The sequence below is a fragment of the Tympanuchus pallidicinctus genome, unplaced genomic scaffold (assembly GCF_026119805.1).
Source record: "Tympanuchus pallidicinctus isolate F22 unplaced genomic scaffold, pur_lepc_1.0 scaffold2, whole genome shotgun sequence".
NCBI classification, from domain to species: Eukaryota; Metazoa; Chordata; class Aves; order Galliformes; family Phasianidae; genus Tympanuchus; species Tympanuchus pallidicinctus.
In genome coordinates, this window is record NW_026294721.1 from 49,588,032 (window position 1) to 49,606,967 (window position 18,936).

Consider the following 18,936-nt stretch of genomic DNA (forward strand, 5'->3'; position numbering starts at 1 on the left):
TCACACCAGGGGAGGCTTTGACTCATTAAGAACCTACCTATCATATCTAAGTAGCAGAAAACTGTGTTATCACACATGATATCACTACTAAAACAACTTTGATTGAAAAAAAAAAAAAAATAAGAAAAAGAAAATAGACATAGAGCAGATGAGTTATGTCCCCTTTTGAGCTGGCTCTGATCTGTCGTGGGGCAGTGCTCAGCTGTGCTCACAGAGGCACCCCTGCAGCCCCCTGCTTCCAAAAACTTACTGGGAAAGCCCAATCCATCTTGCATTAAAAATACACAAAAAGCTGGCTGAAGAGCTCTTGCAGTTTTTAAAGCTGACTTCCACAAAGTTGTCCAGTGGAAAATATTTTCAAGAGATGAAGATAAGTCAGTGTCGATTCCCTATGCTTTATAAATATTGACTGGATAAATTTTGGCTGTATAAGGCTTTTTCTGGCAAAATAAAGGAACAAATGATACAAGAATCATTAGTCTGAATTTGGGCATTACCACTTCGATGGCATTTTTTAGCATCAAGAAGCCATCTCCACAAGATTATGCCCCCTCTCTAGAGGCGTTCAAGGCCACGCTGGATGGGGCTTTGGGCAGCCTGGTCCAGTGGAGTTGTCCTAGCCAGTAGCAGGAGGATTGGAACAAAATGATTTCTAAGGTGCCTTCCAACCCAAATCATTCCATGATTCTGTTCTGTGATTATGGAAGATTTTCAATTGCCGGAACTTCTAATGATAATCTTTTCTCCAAAAATCAAGTTAAAGCAAAATCAAGTTAAATATATTTAATGGCAGTCACATGGTCTGATGCTTACAGTGGCACCTTTGAGTCTGTCTTCCATTTGTAACATGCAAGACCATAGACCTTAGCAGGTTTATGCTGTGTTAGAATTACATTCTTTATTTAAAAGTCATCCTGAAGAAAGATAATAAGAAACTTATAATGTCTACCTCATTTCCAGCAATTGCCTGTAGGCTATTCTGTCAGAGGCGTAGTTAGAATAATTGATATAAAACCCTCTGCACTGGGGAGGAATGTGATACTTCTGACCATCCACAAAATGATAGCCTTACAGTAATAATGAAATGACTAAAAAGGAAAAGGTACTCAGTGTATTAATCTCTCTCTGTGTGATTTTTTTTCTTTTATCTGTAACAGAGCTCTAACCTTTAAATGTTCTCTGAGTTGAACAATTTTTTATCATCCAGCTGTCTAAGGATTGTTTTACTTCACTTCATATTTCTTTTGATGCACTGGATTTGAACCATTTATGGGATTTAACTCTTGTGCTATGTGCAGGGGGTTAATAAATCCTTATTTGAGTACATATAAAATGATTTCAGTAGAATAAATGAATATGACCTAATTAGAAAAAAAAAATCTTAAGGCCACTGACTTTTCCCAGCAAATAGATGTTTATTTCTTTTTCATACCTTTCTCCCACTAAAAAAAAAAAAAAGAAAAAAGAAGTGCCAGATATCTGCTTCAAAACAAAACTGATCTTGATTTTTGAATACAGTTGTTTTTCCCAAAGTTTCAGAATTATAATGGGAAATACAATTTCTTTTTAAGGGCGAGATAAAATAGGATAGTTTGGGCAGTCAGATATTCAACTGCACTGGGAGGGGACGGTCCCATCCCAGGCTCCAGGCAGATGCAGTGGCCCTTTCTTTCGCAGACAATAATTGCAGAGATGCAGGGTGTGCCGGATCAGCAGTGACCAGGGGTGATGGCCGATGCCAGTGTATGTAGTGCTGCTGCCTCCTTGATCCTGAGCCCTGCCATGCGGTGGCTGTCATTCCTTTGTATGAGTGCAGGCTTTCATCCAAATTGTTGATGAGCTAGTTGAGGACGCTGAGCCAGCAGAGGATAATTTCACACTCCTCCTCCTCCTGCTTCTTTAGATAGTTTCCTGAGGGGTTAGTGCTTGGACTTGCTTCCTGCAGAGTCAGATGAGCAGCAGTGTCGATGCAAGACAGGAGGCAGGGCATTGGAGAAGGCAGCATACTTGCAGCAGCACCAAATATTTTAGTGTCAGTTTTAATGGGACTGTATCTTAGCTTTAACAAAAATTACATTCCATCCCCCGGCAGCTGAATGAGCTCAGCCTGCAGCTGCACAGCAAAGCTGACGGAGGCGGAATGGAAGGCAGGCAGGAATCCATGGCTGGAAGGGGTTGGAAGCTGGGCCTCCCCTTTTGGCAGCCGCTAGCTGTTAGACTGGCACGGCTGTAATGTGAGACTGCTCCGAGCTTACTGAGGAATGTGGAAGTGTCTGCTTTGGTTTTACATCATCTGATTTGTGCTCACTTGCACTTCCTCATCACTCATCGCAATTTGTATTTCAATTACAAAACTATTTTATGAGGCAGAGGAAGGAAGAAATTCATGCAAAAACGAAATTCCAAAGTTCAAGTATGACTTGGTGTAAATAATTACCCAGCCAAAATACCTTGTTTAGAACTAAATGTCAGCATATTTCGAGTCCTGATGGTGCCCCTGGTACAGGCAAAGCAGGCACAGCTCGTGGCACTGCCTTTCCTAGGAAGGCACAAGCCGTCATGGGAATTCACACTGCTCACTTCTTTCTTCCACTTGCATTTTCCCAGGCTTCGGAAATCAAGGCTCAGGTTAGAACATAGAACAGGCAGACCTGTTCTTTTAATCTGATTCTTGGATCTGGCAGATACGTGCCCCTAAATTGGAGGCAATGTGGCAGTTACTTCTGACATAAGTTGTTCCTACTCCAGAGTGTCACTTGCCAGTTTCTTTTAATGATTCTCTCGTTTCTCTTTAGCCATCTCTCAGATTCTTCAGAATGGCACCTTTGTTTCTACAGGCTTTCCTAGCACTAGCTGATGTCCATGCAGCTCCAGCTGAGTGGGCTTGCTGTCACACAAGCCACTCTCTCACATGAGTGAGCAATGCATGGGATGTAACAAGTGTCGTTCGATCTGTGCTGGGTAGGTCCGACAGTGTCTGGACTGATCCGAGAAAAAACAACTTGTTTTGTTAGCTTCTGTGTTCTAGGGGTGCTTACAGTTTTCAAGGCATACAGTGACTGACTTCAGGCCAGTTAATATCCAGAAGATATTGGTCTGTTGCTTAACCAGCCAAATCAGGTATATTGCTTGGAGCGTAGGGTCAGGAATGCCTTTGAGATCAGGCTGCCAGAAGTATAGGCTGCTTTCTGGTGGTCCAGAACAGACTATTCTACTGGGGAAGGTGAAGTCACAGCCTTCTTGGAAGCTATGATTACAACTTCCAGTTAAGACTTTCTAGATTTAGTTTTTAATACTGAAATATGTCGTTTATAGCTTTTAGGATTACCACCTCCTTGCGCTTAGGCAGCTATTGGAACGCCCATCTTAGAGATGAGGTAATTTTATTCTGTATGTTAGTCAGCCCATATGCATCGACGAGTTGTGAGTCAGTGCTGCCTCATTTGAAAGCAGCCGTAAGATTTGTGAGACTTATAAAAGTCGCTTTCTTTTCTTCCCTTCATTTGGGTTCCCAAGTTCAATTGGGTTCATCCCAAATTTGAGTAAGGAAAGATAATTTTTGGTAACTGTACTCAGATATATATGAAACTGTAGGCCCAAATTAGGAAATTAATGGTCAACGCTGTGTTCAAATAATAATGTTGCTATATAACTGAGGAAAAAATAGAGTATGAAATTAAAAGTAAGCCTGTTTTTTGGTAAGTTTTGTTCAAACAATTGTACTGGGGAGTCTGTGGAGTTTCCTGGGATGTGCACTGAGTCATAATTATAAGACAGTAGTCACTTACTATCTAGAGTGCTACCAAAGAAATAATGTGAAGAGCAATTTATTTTCCACTAGTTTTGTCAATCTGCAGTTACCTGTATTTCATCTGAAAGCATCCTTGCCTTTTTTTAGTAGTTCTGCCATTACCATGAGTTTTAGAGTTGAAAAGCTGAGTGTTCTGGCTCTATGCTACTGAGAATTAAATATCTCTACCTTAAGTCTGAAATTCAAGATTAGTGAATAGAAAACTGGCAGTTTCAGAGCTAGCAGTATAAAATGTGATGAAAAATAGAACAGTAAAACAGTAAAGTGAATCAGTAAAATATGGTTTGTATTTCCAGTCTATAATAATTAACAAATCCACGTTAATCCAGTCTATAATAATTAACGAAATCCATGAGTAAAGTAACCTTTCCTATTATGATTTCACAGTTTTGTATTATTGTTTTCTACATTTCGTTTTCTATAAAAGTGTTAAGTGATGTATAGTCCATACTTGTACAACTGTTTTATCATTGGTACCAAGAGCTCCAGATTGGTTAGGCCCTGTCAGATGGTCCAGCCACCAGAAGGCTTGGGGTGAGATTGGAACCTCATAATCTCAAAATGGAGCACTTAGGGTGAAAAAGGAAAATTGAAGCTCACCCTCTGAGCTCAGCAGCCAGCTGCTTTAGCATGCCCTATGTAATTGGACAACCTTGCTATTTTTTTTGAATCCTATATGAGGCCAGATGCACAGTACTTACAGAAGCCTTTCTGCTCTTGTCGCAAGGTTGTACAGCCCTGTGTTTCACATAGGAGGGTTTTTCTCCCACTATTGAATTTCTTCAAATGGATTTCCTGTAGCAAAAGAGAAAAGGGAAATAATGCAATGATGAAAGAAATTCTAACATCTTCTCAAAGCAAACAAAGTTCTTTTTGGGCACTTTTGCAAGTGCATCTGAATTAGACCCTTGGTTCACAACAAGATTCTTTTTCATTTTGCAAATCTAAGCACAAATACAATAACATGTTAATGAGCCCTAAATAAAATAATAATAAAAGAATCCCTCAACCTTCTGGATGTTTCCATTTCTGGGATTACTTGGATACCGCAAGAATGTGTGTAAAAGGTAAACAAGAACATTCATTGCAATATGGCTGAACTCTTTCCTTTTTTTTTTTTGTTTTTCTTCCCTGTGTGGGGGTGGTATTTTGTTTTGCAAGATGTCTTACAGAACAAATAGTAATTTGGGGATGAGAAATGGTGATTCATCAAGGAGGTGTTTCTTAGACTACAGGGAACTGGTAATACAGAATCATGTGAATCTGGGGCTTAAAGGAACTCCTGCAGCTCATGGGTTTGACCTTCTGTGGAAAGCAGGGTGCTAGGCTGAGATTATCCATGACTTTGTCAAGCCAAGATTCAAATAAGTTCCACCATTTCTTTGGGCAACTCAGTCACATTTTTACTTCTAGTAGTGAAATGGTTTTTAATATCCTTCAGCTGCTTGGCCCATTGCCTCTCGTCCTGTCACCTCTATGAACAGGCTGCCTCCTCTCCTGTGTCATCATTTTGTAGACATCAGGAGACTGTGGTTAGTGTCTCCTTGAGCCTTGTCTTCCTTAGACTGCACAGACCCCTTTCCTTCAGCCTTTCTTCATGTGGCAAGTTCTCTCTTGTTGGCTCTTGACTGGGCCCTCTCCAGTTACCGAGTGACCCTCTAAGCTGGAAGGGCCAAATGCTTGATGTGTTTCTACAATCATCACCTTGGAAGTACTTGAGGAGACAAATGTCTGTGATTTTGTGAAAGCCATCAGGTTAGTGCTACATGCTGCACGTTATCATATACATTATTTAAACCTGTAAATTTGTGTATGCCTGAAATAGGCTATGATTTTTTAAAATTTTATTTTATCTGAAGACATGCATTTTGATGCAATACTTAGCAGAGTTAAAACATTCTAATTATATATGTTCAGGCCTTTGCTTTCATACTTTGGTGTAGGAGCTGGGGTTTGGAGTTGCAGAGGAGAAAGAGGTTTCTCTTATCAAACAAAGGACACTATTCATTTGTTTCCTTATGACTCCCACAGTTCAAAACTGCTGTTGCATCAGCCAGTACTGAGATTTGAGTGGTGGCTTTAAACGATCAGCTACATACCAGAATGCATTTTCAGGCACCAGCATGACATCATTAAGGTTGTATTCTGGAGTTGAACTGCAGTTCCAAAAGTAATAATAAAAGGGGTTGTTTTTTTCAAGGAAGTCCAACAAATAAAACTGTGCTATAATCTTAAGACAATGAGTGACGGCATTTGTATTACTTACATATCCTAAACCCTGATGTTCCCTAACTCACATTAACCTCGCACAGGGATCACAAGTCTTCAGAGGATCTCTTATATCTAAGTAATTTACTTTCTGTCAAACATATAAAACAAATCTCAGTAATACTTGCCGCTAGGGGAGAGAAGAAACTTGGACATGAAATCTCTTATCTCGTGGCCTGCCCTGTAGTTTCACTGTTCAGATCAGACAGATGTGAAAATCCTTGTTTTAACACTCATAACTATGGCTAGACCCGTTCTTGGTTAAATACAGAGAGTGCCGTGATCTTGGAGGGGAAAAAAAGGGATTCTGTCACAAGATTATCAGTAAGACTTTTAGAATTGCATGAAATAAGCCAGAGTAAGATTAAAAATGGCAGAATTTCACGTCTTTGTACACAGGTATTGGTGTCTAGTTTTAGCTTCCTTTAAAAGTAAATCAAGAACAATTGCCAGACAGCAAAATGTCTCCCTCAGATGGTCTACAGTTATGCTGTTCTGTAACACAGTTTTTTGCAATAAGGTTTCACATTTTAAACTTTCTTCATACTTATTAGATGATATAAATGTATCTGTATGACGCTAGCTTTCATTATGCAGGTGGATCTGTTTTGTTGATGTCTTTCTTGCTTCTGAGCTTATTCCTGTATTTTTACTTGTACAAGAACACATCTGTTTTTGCCTTAAAATGTATTTATTCTAAATACACATTCATTAGTGTTTTTTAATCTTAATTCTGCTTGCACTACAGAGTAGAATTTGACACCCCAGTAAATCTTATTTAAGAGCATGTTTTCTCTATTTTCCTATGAAGAAAGAGAGATAATATCTAAGGTCGCACTTAAATGAAAAAAGACTGAAGTAGAATAGCACTTCAGCACCAAATTTCCCAAAGGTTGTATCTCACAAATAATTAAAACCTAGAGGAGGTCATTTGGGACTGTATCCTTATCTTCGTTCCAAACTGCTTGTCTTTTTACGTTTTCTCTGTATTAGGAAGATAGCTGTGTGTAGATGTGTTTGGATAATGACTAGTTTTGGCAATGGAGTAAGATGTAGAGGCTCTCAATGCTGGGAGGAGAGAAGTTAAATGCCTCCCCAGCTTGAAAATGGTGAGTGTACTTCAACAGTGACCTGTGCAAAATCTAGTGTTTAATCACGGTCCTCCTTCTATCTCTTAGTGACAGCATCACCAAGCCAATTGCAGCAACATCCAGACTGATCAGAACCTCGGCAGAACAAAGACCAGAGCTATTCACTTATCCTAGAAGTCAGAGTGTCTCAAAATTGAGAGCTCTGACAACAACTGGACTGCTGCTGCTGTTGATTTGCTGCACAGTGGACAAAAGTAATTTTAGTTTCTGATGCTGTCAGTCTGGCATGATTCACATATATGGTTTTACTATATAAAAATGCAATCTGTCATATCCTACAGGGGGTTATGTAGGCAGTGATGCTTTTTTGCTTTGTTGTTAGAATAGAATGAGATCAAAAACTCCTAAGAAGTTGTTAACTATGGGAGGACAGACTTTGGAAAGCCGTTCCATCGTGCACAGTGCCAGACTCTCATATTGAAAAGTTTTGGCTGAAATACTGGGACATATAGATAATATGGTCGCAGAAAACTTGCCAAGGAAATTGGAGTCTGAAATGCAGAAAACTGTCCAAGACCAGGCCTCAGACATGCTGCATTCATTACAAGCAGCTGTGTGCATAAGGAAAATTTCTTTATGCCACACAACCCAAGCCACTGCAGGCTGTCACTCTCATTTTCATACCAAATAGCTGGCATTTTAAGAAAATGGAAAGCATGTAGCTAAAACAGGAGTTGAAATGACTGACAGAGGATAATTTGAGGGAATTTTGATGGTTACTAAGTGCATACTGTGTAACTATGCTGTAATGCACTTACATTCGGGTTATTTCTTTATGTATTAAAACTCACTAAGAAAAGAAAGATTTTGTGTTGATAATGGTTGGATGTTTACTGTAAATCACAGGTGCATACCTAAAAAGGTTCCTTAAAGAACCAGAAGGGGGAAATAACGAATAAGACACTATTATTGTTTTGAGCATTATGATTTTAAATTATTAACGTTTCCTTTTAAGATAAATTCAAATATGCCTCCATTAGAGGGAGTTACACCTTCATCACTAAGTGCTTTAGGTTTTCAGAACACAGTTTGGTATGATACCTTTTCTCTTGGATGTTTCTGTATCCTTTCAGAGTACTCTGAAACAGCTCATACACATCTTTTTCCACTACACTGAGGATGCATTTTTAAGCTAATTAATCATGCAAGCATGCAAAAAATTGCTCATAGAAGAGGGCCCAACTTTACCTTTTTCTGAGTACTTAAGGACAATATTATTTTAATAGTAAAAATATATCTTTTAATTGAAGGATTTGTTGGAATAAAATATAGGTGGCAAGATGTAGAAAACTTGGAGGAAAATTCTCTCAAGCAGTTTTTTCTTTGCCTGTCTTTTTCTTTTTTTCTCTATGAAACTTCTGCCTCAGAGTAGTTCAGGACATCAGTCAGTGTCTGCTTTGTTTACTTTTGGAGAGCTTTAAACAGCAGCATGACCCTCAAAGGGGATGCTAGCATGAGCATGATCAAAAAGGCAAGAAAACTGATAGACTTTAACTACTGAGTTCTTGAGCCAAGATTTAAATTATGATAGTTTAGATATGGTATTGAAATCACAGTTATATGACTAAGCACCCTCTTAGCTATGATTCTGCATGCCTTTCTTCTCTCGAAAGAGCCGGGAATCACAACCAGATGAATTCTCTGCAGAGTTAGTCTGGTGCAATTTTGCCCTGCAGTCACAGCAGGAGCTGCTGTGCCATGCTATAGCCCTGGGAGTGCTTCCCTCGTCATGTGTGATCCAGCTGCAGGAAGCACTGCCTCTTGGGAAACTTCAGAAGAACTTGTGAGAGGCCACAAGTTAAAAAGAGATCTCAGACCACTATTATTTTGGATTTTTGTATACCACGTTTCAGGCCTTGCCTCAGAATGAATGATAAGTGTCGATACTTTGGTCTCTGAGGAGGAGCTCTACTGGAGACTTGTTAAAGTTGTCCCAAAGGTAGGTGAGTGTGATGAGAGTGGACTGCTGGAGGTGGGGAGAGGGAACAACTGGAAGTAGTGAAGAGGGAAGGGGAGAGGAAGAGAGCTGGTGGCAGTGGTTTCTGAAGTCCATTTTTCATCAATCCCGGTCTTTGCTTAGCTGAATGACTGAGTTATAACGTGTAGATGATCCCCATTGTAGAAAACAGCGCTGGGGATACTGGGCAGTGGACACAGATGAGAGAATAACTTGTTTTGCAGATATGGATTGAGCACATTAACTGTGGAATAGAGATCTTTCTTGTAATAAAATTCTTTTTTTTTTTTTTTTGCATGTATTTTCCATGCAATTTTAAGAACAAGTTGTTTCCATACTCCACGAGTGTTTTGAACCCAATTCAGCAATGCACTGAGCAAATGCACTGAGTTGAATCTTTTAGCTATGGAGAAACACAAGCATCACCAGCAAACGATAAGGAGGGAACAGTAATCTCTATTTATATAATAGTTATTTTATATTATCTATATTCCGTAAGTTTATGGAAACTTCCAGGGGCTCAGGTGATGCTTGCTACAGTGCAAGGAATAGCCAAGGGAAGTTGCAAGCACGTGGAGAAATGTTTCAGGAAACTGCAGTAGGAAGCAGAGTAAATTCTGATGTGCTGTTAATGCTGTGTCTTTATCAGTGATTATGTACCAGTACACTTTCTTACCAATATAGAAAACAACTTCCATGAATTTAGTTATCTCTACAGCATTTGCAGTACAAGTAGCATTTTTATTGAATGCTTTTCTTGTCTTTGAATGCCTCTCCTGCAGGGTTGGCTCAGACCATGGTAGACCTTTGGCCTCAGAATCGATTCAATTACACTGACGTTTTCTGTTCTGAATGTGGCTCCATTCTTCCATCTAGGTTTTCATTTAGGTTTTCATTTTGCATGTTTTGTTCTTGAAGTAAAAGTACATGGTGGGTGGGAAGAAGTGGGGGGGAAAACAATTTTTCATTTACTTTTGCTAATTCAAGTCTAAAAATCTTTGCTAATTGGCAGTCTAAAATCTTACATTGTGCCACTGGCTTTTCTCTTATGTTCTCAGTGTAAACATGCTATATTTAGTGTCTTTATTTGCCTTGAGAAATACTTTTTATGCTCAATATTCAACCACTTGCTTACATTTTAAGGGTTCTTGTATGAGAGAATTCAGCCAGTGTTTGAGCTCCTTCTCTTGGCAGATAATTCCAGAGCTCACAAATCTGGCAGTGCTTGTGGGAAGGGCTTTACTGAAATGCATTGTTAGTGAAATCATTTAGATGATGGAATTAGGAAATGACTGTGATGAACCTGATTGCTGTGAAAAAAGCTAACGAACAACAGAGCTGAATGCTGCGATTTCTGAAGCTGTTTTACACAGGTAGATCTGTGGCAGCCTGACATCTGTACAATGGAGTGCTGAGTAAATAAATGGAGTACTGGGATGTGGCAGTAGGAGGAAGGACTAAAGGGACAATTACATATAATAAAGTCTATGTAATGTACTGTGTTCTGAGAATGTTTGGTGATTAGCCTTGCTTGAAGCAAGTTGAACTTAAGTGGTGGCTGTAAGACTTGCAGGAGTGTTCTGGCCTGTGTGTGAGCATGAGGTTCACAGCCTCAACAAGAAGTACCTCAAACACTGCTAAATCATGGATAAAAAGAAGGAAGAAAGATTTTCTTCTTATTCCACTCTTTTAAGTAAATGGTAACCTTAAATTCTTGGTAGCATCTACACCCTGTTTCTGATTTGTCACATCTGCTAGTAACTGAGTAAAACTTTTACTAGCAGTGGGGCATGTTGGCAAATATTAATACTGTTGAGTTAAATGTAGAAAATGATCACCTGTTCTCAAGAAGAATTAATATCCAATAAATCACTGCAAGTGTGCCATAAATGCAATTCTAGATACACTGCAGCTCTCAGTCATGTGCCTAACAGCCCACCTATCACCAGGCATTCATCATCTGGCTGAAAGCATACCGCAGGAGGAAAGTTTGTTCATGTAAGCAGGCCTGTGTACACATAAATGGTTTAGAAAACCTATTCTTATGGTTTATGAAAACCTTTATTTTTTTTTCTTTTTCTGAAAAGGCAGTAAGGTTCCTACTTACCTACTTAGCAGCTTGCAATACTTTTTTTTTTAATGTACCCAAGCTAATGTTTTGGAAAGCATTTATTTTAAATGTATAGTTTTTATAACCATTTCATAAATATACCACTTGCAGGATTGTGGCTCAGACCAGGTGTCAGAGGAGTGTGAAATAATTTTTATGCCATCTTTCCAAAGCAATAAATGTCATATGAGCATACACAAGTGCAGATATAGTACTTTTAGATGAACATTCTCAAACTGTATGCTAGAAATCTGACAGACTTACCCAAAGGATGACACTTTTTTTCTGATCTTGCCAAAGGAGCAACTGTGTAAAGAGAAAATTTGCCCTGCTGTTTGTTTTTTCCCAAAGAGTTATGATATAACAGGGGAGAAGAAGTTATAATTAGGAGAAAAGGCTTTTTTTTTTTTTTTTAATTGAGGGAAAAAAGGACATTTCTGACCGAAATGATAGTGAATTTTCTGTTTTCTACCCTACACAAAAAAGGCAGAATAGAAAATGAAGGACGGCAGCAGCTGAACCCACAATCCCAGCTACATAGTTTCAGTCATGATCACATAGAGCTTATTCCAAGTGATACATGAACTGTTTTTTCTGGGAATCACAAGGACATCAATTCTGTGTGTGCGTGTGCACTTCTTTTAAAAATATCTGTATAAAGATGTCATTTTGGAGGAGTACCTTGAACATTTTTTTAAATGAGATGATCAGAAAACAAGTTAAACCATTCTAGAGGTATGAGATGCCAGTTTCGTTATTAACAAGAATAATGCTTTTTTTTCTTTGTTCTCTTGCACTGATAAGACTGCTCTGTTGGTGGTCTTTACTGATTCTAAGGGATTTACAATAGGGTAGGTTTTTTTTTCACAAAAGCGAATTCTTTGTCAGACCTCTCTACAAAACTATTTTACACTGAATAGGTTGTTTCTAACAGCCTACACCTACCTTGTTTGTTATGAAACGTCCTGTCTTCTCACGTCTTTATGTACAAAATAACTTTCTTTCTTTCAGATTACTTTTTTTTTTTTTTTTTTTTTTTTTTTTTGTGACTTTCATTTGAAACAAATATTCCTCCCCTTTCTATTTTGCTTTCTGGCAGAAGTGTAAATTTTTAATTAAAAATAAAAATAAAAAATCCAGTAATGCAAAAGGATTTAGATCTGTGGACCCAAGTATTAAATGTAAATCAAAACTTGGTGAGTTGAAAGCTACTTATTATGAAGATTAGACACTCTGTTTCCAGCTTGGAGCATTGGCTTTGCAAGCAACTGCTTCTTTGCCTTCTTTTCCAGATGAAAGCTATTGAGTAGCAGCTGCTGATGGATGTGTCTGAGAGAAAAATGGAAGCAATATGAAAAATTGAGGAGGAAAGGTGTTGCAACTGTGTGTGGTTTAGAAGCTGTAATGGTTTTCTCTTTAGGGTTCTGGAGTGTGATGATGCACTGAAGTGCATCCCACGAGATAAAAAAAGAATCCATACTTACAGCAAGTTGATCTTGAAGAGAGGTTTAAGAGTTGGATTATATTTGGATTTTTCTTACTGCCGTGAAGGGTTTCAAGTTTTTCCTAAAATGCTCTTGTCTTTTCTTTTAAGATGTGGGTAAAATGACCTGAAAACATCAAAGCATTATATTTTAATGCTTCATCTTGCAACTGTTCTTAGTGCAGCAGCTTTCCTGAAGCAAATAGGATTAGCTAGTTGTCCTTTCTTTTTTTTTTCCCCCGTGATAGCTATGTCTTTCAAAGAGCTCATTGATACATCATCTAATCCCACAGAACTTTTGTGAGTGTCTCCTCCTCATCGTCACTCAGTTGTACTACAAGAACAGCATCCACACATTCTGTTTTCCAAAAACTGTGTCGATCATTCAGAGTGTGTGTGCCCTTTTTCTCTGTAATCTGTGGAGAGGCTGCTACCATCTGCATTCAAACACAGAAACATACTGGTGGAAAATGTAATAGAAGTCTTCTAAGTACTCTGAAAAGCATGGTCAGTATTTTTGTTTTCAATAATTTAGATTTTTGAGACCAAGATATTCAGTTTGGATAATAATTGTCCATTTGTGTTTTTCCATGCTTTTCTTTGTGACAGGACTTAGTGCAGAGTGACGTTAAGCAGGACACTGCACTGTTAGATAGTAAAAAAATCTATGTCGTATTTTTTACCTGGACAGATAATGCACTGAGCTTGAAATTTTTCAAAGAGCAGAAGAGCATTATTTACTTCAACACATTCATCTGCAGCACTCAAAAATCACAGCACTGACATACACTGAGTGGTTTTGTGTTGCTTCTTAGGAAGAAAAGTCACAGGTTGCCTACTTACATTCAAGAAAAGTATCTTGATTCAACCATTTTGTGAAAGTACTGTATTTTTGCTATAACTCTTGCTTTGTATCCACTTACTTGCAATTTCTACTTGCATTTTCAGTGCAATGCAAATCTGAAACTGCAAAATCCTTAATACGTTCCTGGAAGAGGTTATAAAAAAATAGAATTTATCTTTGTGAGGAAAAAAAATATTATTGTTTTCAGATGTGAACGCTGAATCTGTGACATCATCATTGTCTTAGTCTGTTCTCATTTAAATTGTTGTTATTGCATGAAAAACACAAGTTCTTATCATCTTCATGGCTCATCTTACTTGTGAAGGGAAAAAAATGTAGTCCATTTAGTGAACAATTGAAGTGCTTAAGAATTGCAGGATGTTTTATGTGTAAATATATTTGTGCACGTTTCTCATAGTAACACATGCTGTGAATCCTGCTGATATCAGATAGTATTCTTAAGCTTTATTTCTAGAAAAGAATTTCCCTTTTTAAAAATAAATACATTTCCAACAGGAACTGGAAAGCTAAATTACACATATTTTATTTTATTATGTCTGTACTGTAAAACAGACATGGGAATGTATCTTGCTGTTACGTATGACACCTTATCTGACAAGAATCTTCCTCTTAGGCAGTGTGTAAATTCCATAACTTAATACCCTGAGTTTTTTTAAGGCTGTAGGAAAAACAGGCTCAGAAGTGATGTAGTGATACCGTGCCATTTCAGCGTCTAGAGCTGCCGTTCATACTTGTTTGTACCGCACATGCAGAGAGCAGTATTTCTGCAAAGTACGTGCAGCATTTCAGTACAAGTAGCTGGAGCACTAATTAACTATTTATGATAGGATGTCTTCACAGAGTACTTAGGCTGCTACTGTTTAAATAGGCGAATTAGTATTTGGCTAAAAAGGTGCTTGTTCCCTTTTAATGAAAGTCACCGGCCAGCATTAACGTTGATAAATAGCTGAAATTGTTATCTTGATGATTAGGAGAAAGGTTCAGCAATTAGGACAGGAAGACTGGAGTCAGGCTTTCCCTCTCCCATGACTCCACTTTTGCAGTATTGACAAGTCAGCTCTGTTCCCACATCCATTTGCCACATTGAAATGGGCGTAAGAGTTTCCTACTTCTGCATGCAAGCACAGAAGACAAGATACTAGAGAGGACTGAATCCTTACGTGTGGGGCACAGAGCACAGCTGCTTGTGTCAGGGTTTCTGCAGTTCAATGGCAGCACAGCATCACCACTGTGCAAAATGCAAAGATAAAAATCAGTCATGGTGACCAAGCTGTTAGCACCCTCCCTTCACAGCTAAGTGCAACCCAACCAATTTTAAGGCTGAAACAAAGCCCTCTCTCTAAAACTAACCATGTTCACAGTTCCTCTTTGTTTTCATCTATTCTGGAAAAATATGAACTGTGCGACATGCTATGAAGGCCATAAAATTTGAGCTCTTCTGGATCAGGGAAGGGGAATCAGTTCCAACAGCTTTGCATTCCCACCAAGAACATCCTGTTAGCAGTTCTTCTCTCTTTTATACCAGCAAGGCCCCAGTTCAGTTGTTTTCACTGATCTAAATTGTGGAAATACGAGAAAAAGAGAAAAGGAATTCCTTCACATATGTCAAGGCCAGCTGTGCTGTACCTTTCAGTCCTGCATAAAATAAAAAAAAAAGTAACCTTTCAGATGACCCTGACCCTGCTGGTGACCTGACGAGGCCACTGTAACTTCAGCAGGAAGAAAGTCTCTGTTGCCCTCAAAATGCAGCTTTCAGGAAGGAGAGTGAAAGCGGCTGCAGTGGTGATGAATGTACCTGTAGATAGCTGCATGGATTAACATTGCTCTAATTTATTCAACATTAAGAAAAAGGCCTGTAATGAGTTATTAATAGAGAAAGACTAAAAATGGGTTCAAATTCAGTGGTTAATGCTCTGCATAATTTACTGGAAGAATCTTTCTGACCGAAATACTTCCAAAAAGAAAAAGCCATTTCCCTCTTTTCCTGTGAATGAAACATACCTGCCCACCTACCACAATTTGTTCTTCTTACTGCTTGGGTATGAGCAACATCAGCATAAAGTGTGGTATCTGCTCTGGATTTTGCTTCATCCACATCTGTCTCCTCCGCATAGATATTTTCCTAAGCAAACATCTGGTTTTCTGATGCCTTTAGTATTGCACTTAATAGATCTGTGAAATTATCTGTGCTGCCATTAACAAAATGGTGGAATCATAGCACGAGGGGCACCTTTGCTTCTCACAAGAGTCAGGGACAGACTTCCAGAGGGTGTGTGCAGATGCCTGTGTCTTCTGAGCGATGCTGACTTCTGGAGAGCTATGGAACTCTCCAAGCATTCAGTCCCCCTTCCTCTTTTCTTTAAGACCCATAAGGCTATGTACCTGAAGTAATTAATCCACTTAATATACTTTGTAATGGCAGAAAGTGCTTATCTGTAGGTATTCATGCAAGCAGTTAGGAAAATAGTATTTTTGTGTTCCAGTACCCAGCTGAACCTCTTTGAAGAGACAGTTACTGCAGCCTTGCTAGAGACTTGTTCATGATTTCATCTCGTACCTCTCTCCTTGGCCAGTGTTTCAGCTCTCACAGATGTGAGAATCTGTCCACAATGTGAACTGCCAAGAGCTTCCAATTTTCAGCACAAACCCCTTAAGTCTAGTGAAGCGTAAGCCAGTGGTAGTGATTGTGTTACAGTTTTTCCTTTGTGCTAAGTCAGAGGGCACTTAATCTGTTGCATAGCTAAATGAAGAGCCTCATTTCAAGAGGTGGTGTTACTGCTGATGTGCATTTTTTTTTAGTATTTTTCTCCATTATCAGTCAAGACTGCCATCATCAGGACTTGGCTTCTGGGCTCATTTTCCCCCATTTCACAGAATTCTGCTATTTCAGTCTGTCTAGTCTGTGTTTCTCTTGGAAGTTTCAAACATGCACATGGAACTTCTAATTGTGCAAGCTTTTTTGAATATTATTAAGTTCTTTATGAATAATACATCTAAAAATATGTGCTTTCCTTGCAGCGTAACATTGTTGAAACATAAATCTGGAATGGTATCGTTTTCCCTGGAAGTACTGTGTAGTCATTAACAATATCTTGACCAGATCTTTGGCAAAACGTGGCTTCCAAGTATCCGCTGGGGCCACTTGTGTGGTGCCAGCAGCAGATCTTGTGCTGGGATGAGGAGCACGAGGGCGAGTCAAAGCTTGATAAGAGTTTCTGTGGGAATTTCCACATACTGCCGTGCTTTCTAAGCTAACTCTGAAAGACATTCTTTGTGCAGTGATGTTAAGAATAACATAGGGAATATTGCTCCTGCAAGCGTCTTGAAGTAGTTGTGGGTTCCACGCTGGATGTAATAAATCTCCTTTTTCCTGGTTGTTTTGCTGAAGATAGGGGCACTACCTTCAGCTTGACAGCCAGCTGAAAACAAGGTATGTATTTTGAACGAGTGTGTTTGTATCTGCAGCTTTTGTAGCCATCTGGATCTCTAGCAGTTTTGCAATTAGCAGTGGGTATGAAAGCGCTGTGTTTTCTGTCTCTGAGGTGACAGCTTTATCTGGCTGCAGTGGCATACAGGGCAGCACAGCCAGTTCAGCAGCCAGCCAGTTAGGGTGGCTAGGAGCATTGTGAGGTAAAGTGCTGCCACGGGCTGCTTGTTATGTGCACACTCTGGTAGGGGTGAACCAAGCCTAAGAGTTGGTGGATGGATGGAAGGAGAGGCGGCAGCTGCGTTGGTGTCAGAGCACAGGTGATGGTAGTTGGGCACAGGTGGTGGCTGGGCAGACCCCAGCAGGGCTGTGCCCGTGCCTGTGTGGGTTCAGGAGTGCACTGAGGGCTCTCCCAGTCCCACTTGTGGAAACGCAGCTGGTGGGAGTTGGGTGCATCGGTCTTCTGTACAGACGGACTTCATTTTCTCTCTGCCAGCGTCTCTCACTTCGCTGATAATTCGTGCAGGAAGAAGCGCTACGGATAACTTGACGCTGTGGCAGATCGCCGCTATATGACACACGGTGAGCGGTGCGGACTGACGGACACGCGTGGGGCGGCTGCGGGCGGCCTCCCCGCCTTCGGCCGGTGCCCGTGCCGAGCCGGCGGCTCCGAAAGGGTTACGCGGTGCCAGGCCCGGCCCCCGCCGCTCGCCGGGGAGTAAACACGGCCGCCTCAGCCTATCGCGGCGGCTGGCGGCGCGGGGCCGGGGGCGAGCGAGGCTCCGCCGGGCGCGCTCCACACAGCGGGGCCGGGCGGCGGCGCGGAGCAGCGCGGAGGTGGGCGCGGGGCTGCGCGCGGGGCGGGAGCGGCTGCTCGGGCTCCTCCTCGCGCCGCGGCTGCCGGCAGCCCTGCGGGAGCCGCCGGGGCCGTTCCGCGGGGTGCGGTGCTGCCGAGCCGGGAGGAATCTCTCCCCACTCGCGTCGCAGCTGGAGGAGCCCGAGCACTGTGTGCCGCGTCCGGGCTGTGGGAGGATCGCCTCTAGGAGCCGGGGATGTAAGAAACGAGAAGTTCTAGTGTTGATGTTTTTGGGGGTTTGTTTTTTTTCTTTTTTTTTTCCTAATTCGCATCAGAGGTGTTGCGTCTCGTTGTTGCAGCTCTCTCGCCTAACTCCGTTACGCTTTTCTAATAAGAAAAGTGTAAAGCACTGCAAATATTGTGCAACGGAGGGGCTGTGTACCTGGGTGAGTGGGAGGGGATGGGGGCTGGGGGTCGCTAGTTCAAAAGTCTGGAAAGAAAACCGCAACTTCGCAAGCCGAGCAAAGAACGCGGATAAATCCCCCGGAGCGAATCGGCCCAGATGCGTTTATAGGGCGGCGCTGCCCGGAGCCGCCTCCTTCCGCAGCCGCGTGCGGCCGCGTCCGCGGGCAGCCTGGGCGCGCGGGGCTCGCCGTGACCGCGGCCGGCGAGGTGCCTGGAGGTGGTGCGGCAGCTGAGGGTTTGAGCCTTTCTCACTCTGGCTGAAATACTTGGGGTAATTGAAAGCAGATTCACGTCTGGAGTTGCACGAGCCAAGGTTTTTCGTTTTTAAAATAAACCTTTTGTTCCCCAGCTTTAAATGTCTGAGGGAGCCGTCCGGAGACCCCGGGTTGTTAATTGCTAGAGTAGACTTGAAGGAAGGAGTGGGGAAAAAGCCTGAGCGAGGTATGTCGGCGGTTAAGTTTATTTACCGTTCTGCTCTCCGCGTTGCGGTGCATGGATCCTGCTGCAGCTGTGTGCATGCACGTGTGGCTGGGTTGGAGCTGCCCGTCTCTGCAGTGCGTGTGCTTCCTTGGCGTGGTGTAGGCTTGTGGCTTACATTCACCT

General features: G+C 41.0%; 1 protein-coding gene across 14 annotated transcripts in view; it reads left to right on the forward strand.

Annotated features, from left to right (window-relative positions):
* Nucleotides 1-18,936, forward strand: part of TENM3 (teneurin transmembrane protein 3) — a 696,676-nt gene that overhangs the window by 446,397 nt on the left and 231,343 nt on the right. The window contains exons 1-2 of one of the 14 annotated variants that reach the window (XM_052683297.1): nucleotides 18,105-18,126; nucleotides 18,683-18,774. The exons of the other annotated variants lie outside the window; for them this stretch is intronic. The gene's annotated coding sequence lies outside the window, so the exon portion shown is untranslated. Of the gene's footprint in view, nucleotides 1-18,104; nucleotides 18,127-18,682; nucleotides 18,775-18,936 lie in introns of those variants that run through there. 14 annotated transcript variants of the gene reach the window in all.